Source organism: Microtus oregoni, unplaced genomic scaffold, assembly GCF_018167655.1.
Source record: "Microtus oregoni isolate MIOR12 unplaced genomic scaffold, Mior012 000113F_ref0000058, whole genome shotgun sequence".
NCBI classification, from domain to species: domain Eukaryota; kingdom Metazoa; phylum Chordata; class Mammalia; order Rodentia; family Cricetidae; genus Microtus; species Microtus oregoni.
In genome coordinates this window covers 525,792-541,767 of record NW_024544742.1, presented here as the reverse complement: position 1 = coordinate 541,767, position 15,976 = coordinate 525,792, and the positions used below count along the sequence as shown (strand labels likewise).

Here is a 15,976-nt window from a genome sequence, read left to right as displayed (position 1 = left end):
AGGGTTTCTCTCCAGTATGTTTTCTTTTATGCTTTTGAAGATGACTCTGAGCTGTAAAGGCCTTACCACACTGATTACACTCATACGGTTTCTCTCCAGTATGTGTTCTTTTATGATTTTGAAGATGACTCTGAGATGTAAAGGACTTACCACACAGATTACATTCATAGGGTTTCTCTCCAGTATGTGTTCTTTTATGATTTTGAAGACGACTCTGAGCTGCCAAGGCCTTACCACACTGATTACATTCATAGAGTTTCTCTCCAATATGTGATCTTTTATGATATTGAAGATTACTCTGAGCTGCCAAGGCCTTACCACACTGATTACATTCATAGGGTTTCTCTCCAGTATGTATTCTTTTATGCTTTTGAAGATCAGTTTGACATGCAAAGGCCTTACCACACTGATTACATTCATAGGGTTTCTCTCCAGTATGTATTCTTTTATGACTTTGATGAGTTTCATAAAGAACAAAGTCTTTATCACCTTCACTATATTCATAGGGTATTTTCCCAGTGTGTTTTCTTTTAAGCACTTGAATATAACTTTGATAAGCAAAGGGTTTACCACACTGCTTAATTTTAGACTGTTTTTCTCCAGTGTGTGTTTTTTCATTCCTTAGAAGGTGAGTGTCATAAGACAAGGCTTTAACACAGTGAGTATACACTGAAAGTTTCTTCTCACCATTTTGATTTCTTTCAATCCTGCAAGGATAATTGGCACATTTAAAAGCTTTACCACATTCACTACACTGTTCAACATTATATCTGTATGAATCAATTTATAACTTGTTCCAATTCTAAAAAAAATTAGTTATTAAGGTTTTATAACTGTTTAAAATCATGTTTGCTTTTTAATTAGGGATCAGTTTGCATCTAGGAAAATAAGTAATATTATAAAGTCCTCTGTTTCATGGTTCACCTTTTCACATTTACAAAACTACTTTTATATGATACTTGTCACATTTGTGAAGACAACTGAATACACTGAGAGCTTTACCAACTTTACTGCATTCATAAATTTTACTATACTGTGAATCATATTACATTTGCTAAGTGAACTAGGACATTCAGAATAATTTGCACAGACCTATAACTCATGGGTCATTTTTGTAATGTTTACATATTAATAATGATGGTAGAAAACCATCAGTATTGTATACTTGAATCAAATTCAACAAGTATACTCTACATGGGAACTACTGCTTATCTTCTTTTCATTCTTAAAGAGAGGTATGTTAAATCTTTTCATATCCCCATGCTCATAAGCTTATATCAAGTGTAGTGTCTGATACACATAGGAAAGGAAGAATAATTCACATACATGAAATTGAGGTATATGGATTTGTGAGGATTTAATAACCATCTATGCACTTAAAGCTGTGCTTATTTGCATTGTTGCTTTCATTTAAAAGTTCTAGGACAAAGTGAGATCTCATCAGAAGCACACTATTATCAACTTGCACATGAAAATTACCTTGCATAACTCCCAGAACATTGCCAATGTTCTTCAGTGTTATGGTCTTCCCAAATGTATCCTAAAATACAGGACCAGAATATATGTTATATCATTTAACAATGTGCAACATTTAGCTTATTATCTTAAGTGCACCCAAAAACTATGACTGCTGTATTCACCTCATTTTTCTTTCTCTAAAACAAATTGCAGAACAACATCATGAACCAAGGAAAAGTTGTTTCCATATTTTGAAACATGAAGGGAATTCATTTTTACCTATAGAACTGAGGTTCCTGTAGGTCTCCAGCATCACATCTTTATAGAGATTCTTCTGGGAAGGATCCAGAAAATCCCACTCTTCCCGGGTGAAGTTGATATGCACATCATCATAGGTCACTGCCTTCAAAAATATACCACAAATGTGTAAAATGGAAAGCATGACAGTGACAAAGTTGGAAATGCATACTTCTTTGACATTATAGTCATATGATTCTGGTGTTCCTTACTCTGACATAGACAGTCACTTTAGAGGGAAATTGAAAAGCAGAGTCAACTCTGTCATTTCTGTACCCTTTGTATGGTACAAAGGGTAATGTAAGAGCAATGTCTATTGAGAGAAAGAGACAACAAAAAAGATCAACAGTATATAGTATGCATGAGAAAATTGTATGAAGAGTTACAGACCACACAAAAAAGTAATATGGACACACTTAGTGTATTGGTATATTGTGCCTTTAACCACAACACTCAGAAAACAGAGGTGGGTATATTTGCCTCTGAGTTGAATGCCAGTCAAGTCTATGCAATCAGGTCCAGGACAGGTGGAAGTACACATTAAGTCACTGTCTCCTTTGCAAAAATCAGTGAAACAAACAAATGGGATAGAAAGAACTGAAAGGCTTTTATTGAAGTTCTTAAAAATAATTTTGCATTCACTCCAGTTCTCTATTTATCTTCCAGACATCTGAAGTGCCATAGTTTAAACTGTAATTCCAATAACATTCTGTAGAAAGGAATTTCATGTATAAAGCAGTTAAAATAGACAGATGAAAGCACTAGAAATATTAATGTTGGTCACAAATAATCAACACAGAGCTGGAGAGAGGGCAGAGCAATTCAGAGTTTTGCTGGTCTTGAATGGAGGTGGGCACATTTTCCAGTACTAACATGGGGATCGCAACTTTCCATTGTTCCATGATCAGGAATTCTGAGATCTTTTTATCACTTTGATGACCAGGTACCCATGTAATGAATATCCATGCAGACATATAAAACAGTCACATTGATTTTTTTTTTTTAAAAAATCAAATCAAGCATAACAAGCCAGAAGAAGTTCATGCACCTGCAATTAACTGACTCAGAATGCTCAGGCAGTATTAATGTCATAAGTACATGGCATCCTGGGAATCAGAGTGATACCCTCTTTCAAATTTTAAAATTCAACATATACAAGAATCTCAGCACAGCAGCATATACTTGACAGATAAAAAGCCTGTATTCCGCCGGCGGTGGTGGCACATGCCTTTAATTCCAGTACTCGGGAGGCAGAGGCAGGCGGATCTCTGTGAGTTCGAGGCCAGCCTGGTCTACAAGAGCTACTTCAAGGACAGGAACCAAAAGCTACAGAGAAACGCTGTCTTGGAAAAAAAAACCGTATATTCCAGGGCTGTCATGCAATAATATAAAAATGAATAGAGCCAGAAATGATGCCCCCTTTGTAGGGATAAGTCCCGCATCTTAGGGGGCGTGTTCGCCTCGGGCTAATGTCTGCTTATAAATTTGGCGAGCGTGCTCCAAGCTCTCGCTTCTGCTTTCCTGGTCTCCGCGGGAACGGTGGTTCTGTAAGTCTATTTCTACATTAAAACTATATATATTGTTACAATCTGTCTGCGTTAGTTTACGCCACTACATTTTGGCGTCCTACGTGGGGCTATTTTGCCCCCGACTCAAGCGGGTAGCCCGCTAGCTAACACAGCACCCTCCTGGGTGCTGTTTTTCAGTTCGTGACTCCGGCCCCAGTGCCGAGTCCGAGACATACTAGGCCACACAGGCCCATTCTGCCTGCCTTGGCTAAGTTTTGCAGCGGAACCCCAATGCCTGAATTAGCAGAAGCTCAAGTACCTGCGGTTTTGCAACAAAAGCTGCCACAGCGTCAGATTTGGTCTGATATAAAGTGACTTGGCCGGGCAGTGGTGGCTCATGCTTTTGATACCAGCACTTGGGAGGCAAGGGCAGGCGGATCTCTGTGAGTTTGAGGCCGGCCAAGCAGTGGTAGCGCACGCCTTTAATCCCAGCACTTGGGAAGCAGAGGCAGGCGGATCTCTGTGAGTTTGAGGCCTGCCAGGCCGTGGTAGTGCACGCCTTTAATCCCAGCACTTGGGAGGCAGAGACAGGCGGATCTCTGTGAGTTCGAGGCCAGCCTGGTCTACAAGAGCTAGTTCTAGGACAGGCTCCAAAAACACAGAAACCACCACTGGCAGGAACCGATCATTGCAGGTAAAAAAATTTTCTTTTATAAATAAAATGTCTGAACACATTACTGTTCAAGAATTTAACAGTTTTTTTTAATTGTACCATGTGGGAGATTTTACAAGAGGTGTCTATCACCCCACAACTATGGATCCTTCTGGGATTTGTAGTTTACATTGGCACCAAATGGTTTGATAATAGAAATATGATAAAGTCTTTACGAGACAAATCCAGGATTCTTAAGGCAGAGATTGAATGCTTAAAAACAATTGAGAATGATAACAATCTTCTCAAGAATCAGTTTGAAGTTCTCCAGGCTGATAACAATCTTCTCAAGAATCAGTTTGAAGTTCTCCAGACTGATAACAATCTTCTCGAGAATCAGTTTGAAGTTCTCCAGGCTGATGTTAAGGAGAAATTCATTACTATGGAAGAGGGAACAGCTGATCTGGATCGTAAGGTTCAGTCCCTTTCTGTAGGAACTGAAACATTAGTGGCTGATATTAAGGAGAAATTCATTACTATGGAAGGGGGAACAGCTGATCTAGACCATAAGATTCAGTCCCTTTCTGTAGGAAATGAAACATTAACTGAGAGAATCAAAACTGCTGAATGTGACAATCAGATTTTGTCTAAAGCTTATGACAGATTGACAGAAAGATTGTCAATACAAGAAGGCACAGTTTATGCCATAAAAATTATGTCCAAAGATGACATGTTGTCTCTAACGGACAAACTTCAAACTTTAGAATCCTCAATGAAGGCTTTGGAACATAATTCTGGACAGGAGATTCAGACATTGCAGAAGGCAATGGTGAATAGAATTGAAAATATTGAGGAATTTCTAAATTCTGATGAAGAAGAGCAAAGGGTAGAAAGGCAAATTTTAACTACATCTGTGGGTAAGTCTCTCCGGGACAATTTCCACAAAGCTCTACCTACAGCTCTACCTGCCTTTCCAGTAATAACAACAGAGAAGGTGATTGGTTCCAAAAACCCTAGGGTCATCAAGGAGGATACAAGGGAGCCTGTCCGTATGAATGACCTCAAGGAAATTAAACAGGCTGTCATGACTTTTGGGATGCAAGCCTCTTTTGTTAAAGAGATGCTAAGATCTTGGGCCACGACAAGCAGAGCAACCCCCTCGGACTGGCTCCAGCTGAGCTCTGCGGTACTCGAGAGTGGACCACAATTGAAATGGAAATGCTTATTCAGGCAAGAGGCTAGACTCTTAGAACAGCAGGAAGAAGCGAATGGAATTGACATTTCCCTAGATCAAATTCTAGGTGAAGGGCCCTTTTCCAATCCTCAGGAACAAGCTAATTTAGATGAAAACACACTCTCCATGTGTACTACAGCAGCCTTAAGGGCTTGGGACAGGGTACAAGACCCAGGACAGAGAATGGAATCATTTGTCGGAGTTAAACAGGGTCAGAGAGAACCCTTTAGTGACTTTTTACAAAGATTAACTAAGGCTGTACAAATAGGGATATCTGACCCAGAAGCAAGACGTATAATGATTGAGTCTTTGGCTTATGAAAATGCAAATGTGGAATGCAAAAGGATTTTGGGGCCATTAAAGCTCAGATCAGTGCCTTTGGAAGAATGGGTCTTGCATACACTCAATGTTGATACATTTGATTATGGCACTGAAGCATGGGTAGAAGAAGCAATTTCCAATGGTAAAAGGAGACACCAGAATACCAAATGTTTTAATTGTGGCAAAATGGGTCATAAGAAAAGGAATTGTAGACAATGGATTTTCAGAAATAATAATAATAATAATAATAATAATAATAATAATAATAATAATAATGCATCTTTCAGAAATAATAATAATAATGCATCTTCTAGAAATAACAGAAATAGGAGGACTCAGCCTTCAGGTTTATGTAGAAGATGTGGAAAAAACAGACATTGGATGAATGAATGCAGGTCTACAAGAGATAGACAAGGCAACCTGATACAGTCAGGAAACGTGAGAGGGGGGCCTCACAGGCCCCCATGGCAAACATGGTTCAGTCATATCCAGTTACTGCAGAGAACGTGCCTCATCAGGACAATTAGGAAGCCCCATGCCTACTGTTACAAGCAATAATGATCAGAAAGATAAGTTACGTGTGTTTTGGCAGACTTCTATAAATGATCAAAGACCTAAACTGAGAGTGTGTGTAAATGGCATTTTTATTACTGGCCTGCTGGACACAGGTGCTGATGTAAGTATCATTACCCCAGAATCTTGGCATCCGTATTGGCCTCTTCAGAATGTAAATGTTCGGCTCCTGGGAATTGGAACCCTATCTTGAGTAAGGCAGAGCACGAGATGGGTTGAATGTATAGGGCCAGAAGGACAAATAGGAAAATTAAAGCCATATGTAGCCAATATTGCCATGAATTTATGGGGTCGTGACCTATTACAACAATGGAATACCGAAATTAACATTCCTGCTACTTCTAGAGCCTATATTTCTGAGAATAATATTAAAAGTTATTACAAACAGAGAAAACCGGCCGTTCGGGCTGTACAAGAACAAGCAATTGATGTCCCTTCAGAGATACCAACAGCCTTGCCTCTAAAATGGTTGACTGAGAAACCAATATGGACAAAGCAATGGCCTTTAGCTGAGGAAAAATTACAGGCTTTAGAACAGCTGGTACAAGAACAATTAGATGCTGGACATATAGAAGAATCTACCAGCCCTTGGAATTCTCCTGTATTTGTGGTTAAGAAAAAAATCAGGTAAATGGTGAATGGTGACAGATCTCAGGACCGTCAACAAGGTTATTCAACCTATGGGCCCTCTGCAATCTGGAATTCCTTTGCCCTCTTTATTAACAAAAGGATGGCCTCTCATAGTTATTGATTTAAAGGATTGTTTTTTCACTATACCTTTGCAAAAAGAAGATAGAGAAAAATTTGCCTTCACAGTGCCTACTTATAACAATTCTCAACCTTCAAGGAGGTACCACTGGACCGTCCTCCCCCAGGGTATGTTAAATAGCCCCTCCCTGTGCCAATATTTTGTGAACCAACCATTGCAAATAATACGCAAGAAATTTCCCAAATCTATAGTATACCATTACATGGACGACATCTTGTTATCCAATTCAAACATGGATACCTTGAACAGACTGTTTGAAGAAATAAAGATACTTTTACCTAAGTGGGGATTTCAAATCACTCCTGAAAAGATTCAGAAGGGAGATTCTATTAATTATTTAGGTTATAAAATAGGTTTGCAAAAAATTAAGACACAAAAAGCACAAATTAGGAGAGATCACCTACAGACTCTTAATGACTTTCAAAGACTGTTAGGAGACATTTCCAGTCTACGACCAGCTATTGGAATAACACCTGATCTAATAATTCATTTGAACAAAACCTTGGATGGTGATAAAGATTTAAACAGTCACAGATTTAACAGCTGAGGCAGAAAAGGAACTGACAATGATTGAGGAAAAATTACAACAGGCACATGTGGACAGGGTGAATCCAGAGCTCGATTGTATTCTCGTCATACTACCATCAAAAATTTCTCCTACTGGAATTTTAATGCAGAGAGATGATATTATTTTGAAATGGATCTTTTTACCACATAAACCAAGTAAGAAACTGAAAACTTATGTGGAAAAAGTCTCTGAGTTAATTATAAAAGGCGAGCTGAGACTTTGTCAACTAGCAGGCATAGACCCAGCAGAAATTATAGTGCCTTTCACTGCTGATGAACTAAAGAAATTATGGGAAGATAATGAACCATGGCAAAGAGCTTGTGCTAATTTTTTGGGAGACATTAATAACAACTATCCAAAAAGCAAGAGGCTTAACTTCATAAAGAGAACTTCTTGGATTCTTCCTCGAATCGTCCGTGATGCTCCAATAACTAGAGCCCGTACATTCTATACTGATGCCAATAAATCAGGGAAGGCAGGTTACAAATCAGAAGACTTGGATAAGGTGGAACAAAGTCCGTATAATTCTGTCCAGAAGGCGGAATTATATGCCATTCTTATGGTGCTAAGGGATTTTAAAGAACCTATTAATATAGTTAGTGATTCACAATACGCAGAAAGAGTTATTTTACATATTGAAACTGCTGAATTTATACCTGATGATACAGAACTAACCTCATTGTTCCTCCAGGTTCAAGATTTGATCAGGAACAGGCTATGCTTTCAGGACTGAACATGTTCATTTGAACACACAAATAAGGAGATCATCCATGTCTGAAGCTAATTTACCCACTTGCAGTGAAGTTTTACTTGTTATTGATCAACATGATTCTGATCCTTAAGTGTCCTAGGCTGCCTTTGACAGAAAACATTATTAAAACTATGTTATGGGTATTTATTAATATTTATGTATTTTTAATAATATTAAGAATATGTAAACAAGAAGAAAACCTATTTAAAACAGAGTCACCTACATACCTTTTTCTTCAACATTTGCCAATCTGGTACCCTAAGGCCTGAAGAATATACCAGATCTTCAGAACCTACAATTACAGGGAGTTCTGACCAATCTGATATGTGTGCTATGAATCAAAGATGGGTACCCAAGAGGACCAGTACTCATGAGACAACTCTCTGGGTCCCACATATGTCATTACAATGCTGAAGGTGAAGGTGACCCACTCTTCTTTCTGTCTCTCATCACTTGAAAGATAAAATCACCTCTGGATCATTGTCAAAGGATCCCATGGACAGAATGGAAATGGAATTTGTATATTACTCCTTATTTTCATTGTTAAGACAGCTCTCTCTATGTGAGTAAAGAGAAAAAAGGATGATTGAATTCAGTCTAAGTCCAGCCAAATTTTATTAGGAAAAGTTCCATAATTTGAAGTAGGCTTTCTTCTGGGACTTTTTTGAGACAGGATATGTCTACATAAACATGGATGCCAGGAATTTATTATGAGGAACAAGCTGGCCTCAAACCCTCAAACTCACTGAGATTGGCCACACCCACACTCCTTTGTACAGTGATTACAGCCATACACCTCTAATTCCAGTTGAAATATGTATTTTAAAGGACATATCATTGAATGAGAGAAAAAGGAATAAAATAAGCTTTTAAAGGATAGCATGATTGTTTTGACGAATGTCAATATTCAGTCTAAGAGTTAGTAATAAGTCCAAGCTATGGTGCAAGCATTCATAAGTTTTACTAAGCTTCTGGGTCAATTGTTTATGAAGTGGCTGCTGTGTATTTGGGAGTTTTGGGTGGGGCAGAAACATCCACCTAAAAAGGCACCCAATGAAATAATAGGAGAAAATGTAGATTATTGAATCTTCTCTTTAACCCTTTAACTTGCTAAGCAATATGGCTATGGATAAAGCCTTGGCTTTGGCAGCTGGATCTACCCGATTCCTTAGCTTTCTGAGATTCTAGTCTCATGGCTGAGGTACTGGCAGGAGCCATGTTTATTGCCACAATTCTATGGAGTTTCAAGGTCCCTATCACCACCAAGAAGCATGATGGTGACTGTATATAAGACACCATTTAAGTGCTTGGTGTGGTGCTTCTTAAAAGGGCTGCAAGATTTTTACAGCTAAAGCTGAGTTAGGAAGCTTCTCCTAAATGAGAAACGCTTGCCTCTAGCAAACACAGCCCAGCAAAGAAAATGTTGATACCAAGAAAACATGCTTAACTCTGTTCTTTTGTGTCTTAATTTCCAAGCTCTCTCAGGTTTAAATTGGATTTAGTTATCCACATTGACAACATTTGTTAATAGAGGTTTCTGTTTCACCTGGTCCCCAAAAAACAAACAGAGGTCTACATTGATTTTGAACTGGTGTGCCTATTAGATCATGCTTCCTATTAACCCTTACATCCTACAATCACCCATAATCCTTGTCTGTGTCAGCCACATGGCTTGGTACCTTTTATCAGCAAGGCAATCTCATCTTATGTCCTCTGCCTCTGGGTGATAACTGCAGGCTGAACCTTTCCTCTTCCCAGAATTTCCTGCTTGGTCAGCCAGCATATACTTCCTGCATGGCTACTGGCCAATGAGCATTTTGTTAAAACAATACAATTGACAAATCTTTAAAAAGTTTATGACCATTGTCCCACAACAAACTTCTTCTAATTAAGAATCAAAAGGAATAGGTAAGGAATAGTTCAAAAGGACCCAAATTACATGATCAGTGTAATTGTAATTGTACCTGATTTCAGTCTAGGAGAAAAAGTAGCAAGAGACGTATAAATAATAGTCCCTGGAGGGATCTGATAAATTGCTCATAGTTCTTGATACAAAGAGATCAGAATTTTGGTTTGTAAACTCTTATTAGTATTATTGTCTATTACGCTAAAAAAACACATTTCAAACAATCAGAATGGAGTCAGGGCAATTGGGAATGTCCATATGTCCCTTTCCATAGAAGACAGAGAGTTTTCCCTGAAATTTCCTTTGGAAATGATATGGAAGCTGAGAGGAATTCACCATGGTGATAGAATGAGATAGTGACAGCAAAGACATGAAAAGAATGGGAAGTTTGTAAACTTTCTTCAAATCTAGTACCAGTGCATCAACTCTCCCTAGATTTTGTGTTTCATACAGAGTTTAAGAGAACACACTAATTCTAATTCATGCAAAATTACATCTGAAAACTCAGTCAGTAAAAACCATCCTCCTTTAATTCAGAATGAGTTACTTAGAATAGCTAGTACAACATTGGACCCATTTCTCCTATGTGGCTATGCAAGTGTAAAGATAGTTTCTATTGTATAAAAATCACACAATAAAATATAACCGTATTTTCACACAAAAAGGGATATAAAGAAATGCAAGTTTGGCCAGGAAATAGTGGTGCATGCTTTAAACTCCTGCACCTGGGAGGAAGAGACAGGCAGATCTCTGCTGTGAGTTTGAGAACAACCTGCTGTATGGTTTGTGTGCCAGCAGAGCCAGATATACACAGAGAAACCCTGTCTTGAAAAACCCACTAAAGCCTTGTTGGCCAGAGAAGGGTGATGTACACCTTTAATCCCAGCACTCGGGAGGCAGAGACAGGTGTATCTCTGTGAGTTTGAGGCCAACCTGGTCTACAAGAGCAGTTCCAGGCCAGGCTCTAAAACCACCTAAAATCCTGTCTTTGATGTGGGAGTGTCATATCAATCTGTTGATTTCATTGGTTAAGCAATAAAGAAACTACTTGGTCCTCATAGGTTAAAACACAGGTGGGAGGAGTAAACAGAACAGAATGCTGGGAGAAAGAAGCTGAGTCAGGAGTCGCCATGATTCTCCCAATCCTGGCAGATGCAGGTTAAGATCATTCCTGGTAAGCCAGCTCGTGGGCTACACAGATTAATAGAAATGGGTTAGATCGATATGTAAGAGCTACTCAATAAGAAACTGAAACTAATGGGCCAAGAGGTGTTTAAAAGAATACAGTTTCCAGCCGGGCAGTGGTGGCGCACGCCTTTAATCCCAGCACTCGGGAGGCAGAGGCAGGCAGATCTCTGTGAGTTCAAGTCCAGCCTGGTCTACAAGAGCTAGTTCCAGGACAGGAACCAAAAGCTACGGAGAAACCCTGTCTCGAAAAATAAAAAAAAAAAAGAATACAGTTTCCATGTAATTATTTTGGGTCATAAGCTAGCCATGTGGGCGTCCGGGTGCTGGGGACGCAGCCCCGCCGCTCATATTACAACATGTCTTGAAAAACAATAACAATAACAACAACAACAAAAACAAAACAAAACAAAACAAAAAACAAAACCCAAACCAAATCCTGTACCAGAAAACACATTGGAGAGAGTCTTAGTCCAGCAACAGATGGAGATAGAGACAAAGTCCCTCATCAGAGCAATGGACTGAGCCCCCAAGGTCCAGTTGAAGAGCAGAAGGAGGGAGAAAATGAGCAAGGAAGTCTGGACTACGAGGGGTTGGTCCACACACTGAGACAGTGTGCCTGTTATAATGGGAGCTCACCAAATCCAGCAGAACCAGGACTGAATGAGCAGGTGATTAAACCGGACTCTCTGAATGTGGCTGAAAATGGGGGCTGACTGAGAAGTAATTGATAAAAGCACTGGGATTTGTTTCTACTGCATGTACTGGCTTTCAGTTCAATTGTCTATTTGGATTCAAAGCTTCCTAGGACTGGATGGGGGGGGGTGCTTGAACTCACAACAGGGCAAGATTCCCTGCCCTCTCTTAAGGAGGGATGGTGAAGGAAGAGGGGGTGTGGGGGAATGGGAGGGGAATGGGAGGAGGGGAGGAAGTGAATGGAAAGGTAAAAAAAGAAACAAAAAAAAAACAAACCACCAAAAACAAAAACCAAAAAGACTTCAAAGATCAGAAACCCCAGTCTTGTGAAAGTGAAAAGCAAACAAACAAGCAATAAGTGAAGAAACTTAAAAACTGAAGTTTAAGAAATATATTCATGATCCATTAGACCCTGAATTCTACAGGTTCCACTCTGCCCTAAATCTCCAATTATACCCCTACAAACCCCCTACCACAAACGCAACGGAACACTGAAACACAGCCTGCTACTCCTCAGAGGGGACCAAGAGGTGAGTGACTACCCATGCAATAAGACACCCCACTCTCTAGGCCCTCCATACCAGAGCAAAACCCCAGGACCTCCCCCAGTGGCCTCAGCTTCCCTAGCCAGCTAGCCTGTGAGTTTCCTGAAAGGAGGCTGCTCCATCACCCCCATCCCATCCATTGAACCTTGAAAGCTACAAGTCCCACTCTGCCCCAAGCCCTCCTATCCATGCACCTGCAACGTAAGTGGAACTCTGCAGCACAGCCTGCTATTACACAGAAAGGACCAAGAGGTGAGTGATGACCCACCTAGCAGGACAACCTCTTTAGGACCTCCATACTGGGCAAAACTCTGGGCCCAAACACTACCTGCTTCAGTTCACTAGCCGGCCAACTGGCAAGTTTCCTCCAGGTGTGCTGCTCAAACACCTCCACACCATCCATCAGACACTGAAAGCTACAAGTCTCACTCCACCACCAAAACTTCCCATGCTACCTCCCAGCCTCTTGCAACTTCAGAGGAACATTAAAACACAAGATGGAGCTTCATAGGGTGGCCCAAGACAGGGACCCTGAAGCATAAGCTGTGACTGCACAGACTGGACCAAGAAAGTGACCCAGGTGTACAGACAAAAAGAGCAGGCCAAGAGAGAGTGCAAAGAGAGACCTCAGTGGCATGGCTCTCTGAAACACAGAGTTGGCCAAGAACAGGTCTCAAAGACACAAACCATCATTTTAAGGATTGGACCATGAGGAAAAGACACTGCTGTAACCAATTGAAGGATGAGAAGGGTAGGTGCCAATGCAAGAATTCATCCAATAACATAGAAAGCAACATGGTAACACCAGAACCCAGTGGTCATACTAAAGGAAGACTAAATCATCACAACCCAGGAGAAGCAAAAAAATAATAATAATTTTCAATGTGACTTTGTGAGAATGATGAAGTCCCCAATGTAACTATAGGAGGATGATGAAGTAAATAAAAACTCCCTTAAAGAAATCAAGGAAAAGACAGACAACAAATTGGAAGACATCAAAGAAACCAAGAAAAAACAATCAAACAGATGAAACAAACAGCTCAAGACTTGAAGACTGAAATAGAGGCAATAAAGAAAACTTTAATGAAGGGAATTCTGTATATGGAAAATCTGGTTAAACAAATGGGAACTATAGCAGGAAGTGTAACCAGCAGAATACAAGAGATAGAAGAGAGACTCTCAGATGCTGAAGATACTATAGAAGAAATCAAATCATTGGTCAAAGAAAACAACAAATCCAACTAATTCCTTACACAAAACATCCTGGGAATCTGGGACACCATGAAAAAAAAAATTAAAACCTAAGAATAGTAGGGATAGAAGAAAGAGAACAACACCAACTCAAAAGAACAGAAACTATATTTAACAAAAAAATCATAAAAAAAACCTTTCCCAACCCAAAGAAGAATATCCCTATGAAAGTACAAGAAGCTTAGAGAACACCAAATAGACTAGACCAAAAAAGTCTCCCCCAACATATAATGATCAAAATGCAAAACAGAGAACGAAGAAAGAATATTAAGAGCTGCAAAAGATAATGGCCAAGTATAATATAAAGGCAGACCTATCAGAATAACACCCAAATTCTCCATGGAAACCATGAAACCAAGAAGGCCCTGGACAGATGTGCTGAAGACACTAAGAGACCACAGACACCAGACCTTCCAAAGCTTTCAATCACCATAAATGGAAAAAAACATGATATTCCAGGGCAAAACCAGATTTAAACAATACCTATCCACAATCCAGTCAAGAAGAAAGTACTAGAGGGAAAACTCCAACCCAAGGAAGCTAACTTTAAAACCGGCAACAGATATCCTAACACCCACAAACCCCAAAGAAGGGAAACACAAACACGGCTACTGAAAAATACCAGGAACTAGCAGTCCCTTGTTATTTACATCTCTTAATATCAATAGACTCAATTAACCTATAAAATGGTACAGGCTAAGAAAATGGATACAAAAGCAGGATCCATCCTTTTGCTTTATAAAAGAAACACACCAAGATGCTCACCTTCCGGGACCTGGGGGGAGCAGGGAGGACCTTGGACTTCCCATAGGGTAGGGAACCCTGACTGCTCCTTGGACTGAAGAAGGAGAGGAAGGGGGTTGTGGGGAGGGGAGGGAAGTAGGAGGAAGGGAGGAGGTGGAAATTTTCAATAAAAAAATAAATTAATTAAAAAAAATTAAAACACACCTAAACCTCAAAGACAAACACTGCCAAAGAGTAAAGTGTTGGAAAAAGATTTTCAAATCAAATGGACCTAAGCAGCACACAAGTATAGGTATCCTAATAGCTAACCAAATAGACTTCAAAGTAAAGCCAATCAGAATAGATGAAGAAGGACCCTTCTTACCCATAACAGGAACAATTCATCAAGATGAAGTCTCAATCCTGAAAATCTATATCCCAACTATTAGAACACCCACTCATGTAAAAGAAACATTACTAAAGCTTAAATTGCATATCAAATCCCATACAAGAATAGTAGGAGGAAGTTGCTTTTTCGTCTCCACACTCCTGTTTCGCTGCCTGCGTCCTCTGGATGGCCTCGCAAAACTGCGACCCAGCTGCCGCCAGCATTCCGGCAGTTCGCGAGGGAACCGAGCCCAGCAGGGGTGGTCCCGGCCAGTGGGCAAGAGGCTACAACAGGAGCTGATGACGCTCATGATGTCTGGTGACAAAGGGATTTCCGCCTTCCCTGAATCAGACAACCTGTTCAAATGGGAAGGGCCCATCCATGCATGGAGCAGCCGGCACAGCATATGAAGACCTGAGGTATAAACTCTCACTCGCGTTCCCTAGTGGCTACCCTTACAATGCACCCATGATGAAGTTCCTCACACCCTGCTACCACCCCAACGTAGACACCCAGGGGAACATCTGCTTGGACATCCTCAAGGATAAATGGTCCGCGCTGTATGATGTCAGGACCATCTTGCTGTCTATCCAGAGCCTGCTAGGAGAACCCAACATCGATAGCCCATTGAACACACACGCTGCTGAGCTCTGGAAAACCCCCACAGCATTTAAGAAGTACCTGCAAGAAACCTATTCAAAGCTGGTCTCCAGTCAAGAGCCCTGTCACAAGCTTCTCCTTGTGTCGTCTTTTTTCTTAGATGGTCTGTCCTTTTCTTGATTTCTACGCTGTGGTGTTATTTTTGTTTTATTTGTCTTTTTAACTTAAGTCTGCTTAAGTTCTTACAATGTATATTAAATAAATACATGTTGATTGTTTTTGTATAAAAAAAAAGAATAGTAGGAGACTTCAACACCCCACTCTCCCCAGTGGGCAGGTTATACAGAAAAATAAGACAACTAACAAATGTCTTGACTTAAATGGACTCAATGGACATCTACAGAGCATTCCACCCAAACACAAAATATACCTTCTTCTCAGCACCTCAGGGAACCTTCTCTAAAATGGACCACAAACATGGTAACAAAGCAAACCTCAACACACAAAAAAAAAATGGAATAACCCCCTGTGTCTTTTCAGATCACCATGTT

General features: G+C 40.1%; 1 pseudogene; it reads left to right on the top strand.

Moving 5' to 3' along the window:
• The first annotated feature begins 15,011 nt into the window (after positions 1-15,011).
• Positions 15,012-15,605, top strand: LOC121443844 (annotated as a pseudogene).
• The last annotated feature ends 371 nt before the right edge of the window (positions 15,606-15,976 follow it).